The 1,461-nt window shown below is 42.4% G+C and overlaps 1 non-coding gene across 1 annotated transcript; it reads right to left on the reverse strand.

Annotated features, from left to right (window-relative positions):
* Positions 1-530: 530 nt before the first annotated feature.
* TRNAL-CAA (transfer RNA leucine (anticodon CAA)) lies at positions 531-650 on the reverse strand. The gene is made up of 2 exons: positions 613-650; positions 531-576 (listed from the first exon to the last, which is right to left on the reverse strand). It is a non-coding gene; the product is annotated as a tRNA-Leu (tRNA).
* Between the last annotated feature and the right edge of the window lie 811 nt (positions 651-1,461).

The raw sequence follows: 1,461 nt of genomic DNA on the forward strand, positions 1-1,461 counted from the left end.
GTGCCTCAAGAAAGCATGTCAGTCCCTCCTGCCATGCTAATGGCAGCCTTAAAGGGGAAGGTGTGTCATTCCAGGACATTATTGAAAATTATAGAAAATCCCCCCTGACACCATGAAAAAGAAAAAAAACCAGGACAAATCCGGGGAAATCCTGACAGTTGGTCACCCTAATCTACACCAAGCAGGATATTGCACTATGAAAGTGGTATGAAAGCAGTATATAAAAGGCAGGAGCCACACTACTGCTTTATAGCAGTATTGAAGTGCACTGACAACTGTTGGGCCCACTGACACATACCATATACCACTTTTATACCGTTATATCCTGCTTGGTGTGGCTCCTGCCTTTTATATACTGCTTTCATACCACTTTCATAATGCAATATCCTGCTTGGTGTAGATGAGCCCTCGGTAATTTCACATAAGGCCTTCCCCATTCTCACAAGTGAGAGTGTTTATTTAATTATTTATTTAGAATATTTATATACTGCTCCCCATTGAAAAATTTCGGAGCAGTGAAAAAACTGATGTGTCAGAAGTGGGATTCAAACCCACGCCTCCATACGGAGACCAGAACACCCAGCCCTGGCTGCAGAAAGGCGGCGTCATCACCTTGAGTCTGGCGCCTTAGACCACTCAGCCATCCTGACACGGCATGTCACTATGTGTTCACTACCACAAGGCCAACCCAATACCCCATTATCTGGGGTTGGAACCAAAAGTCTATCTAAGTCTAGTTTATCTTGGCACGAGCTTTCACAGGCAATTGTTTACCCTATCTCATGCATGAAACGGACTCAGACGAGTAGTATTCTCTCCAAGCAAAAAGTATATGAACTACTGCAGCTGCTTTCATATTGCTTCAGAAAGGAAGACATTCGTATAAGCCTTCTCTTACAACTCATGTGCATAAGAGTGCGCATGACAAGTGAGCATGCACACTGTCCAGGCCTGGCCAGCAAAGTTTTGATTTGGCTTAGCTTCCTGTAATGAGTGCAACAACAGGAAGTTGTGTGAGCATTACCAACATAACCTTTAGTTTCCTGTTTCCCCACAGAGCTTCTTGCTTATGTTCTTCCATCAGCCTGCTGTTCCAAGATGGAGACAGGCCTAATTCCTTTGTGTTGAGTATTTTTACCCATCAGATGCATACCCATGGGGGTTGTATGCACCCTTGGTTGAAAAACATTCATTTATGATCTTTTAGATGAAAAACTCCCCATGCAAGGTACTGAATATATGGAGCGTAACACATCAGCCTCTAGGGGAAGAAAAACAACAACTACAAAGAGATTTATGTGAAGATATTCACATTGGTAATTCACACTACATTTATTATATATGACTCCACAATGTGTAATGTAGGATTTAAAGAACAAAAGAAATTATGGGTACTGTGATGCGGTCCTTCCACTCCCATTATCCAGAGCCAATACCAACAGCCAATTTAATATAGACCAC

The sequence above is a fragment of the Elgaria multicarinata genome, chromosome 1 (assembly GCF_023053635.1).
Source record: "Elgaria multicarinata webbii isolate HBS135686 ecotype San Diego chromosome 1, rElgMul1.1.pri, whole genome shotgun sequence".
Lineage (NCBI taxonomy): Eukaryota > Metazoa > Chordata > Lepidosauria > Squamata > Anguidae > Elgaria > Elgaria multicarinata.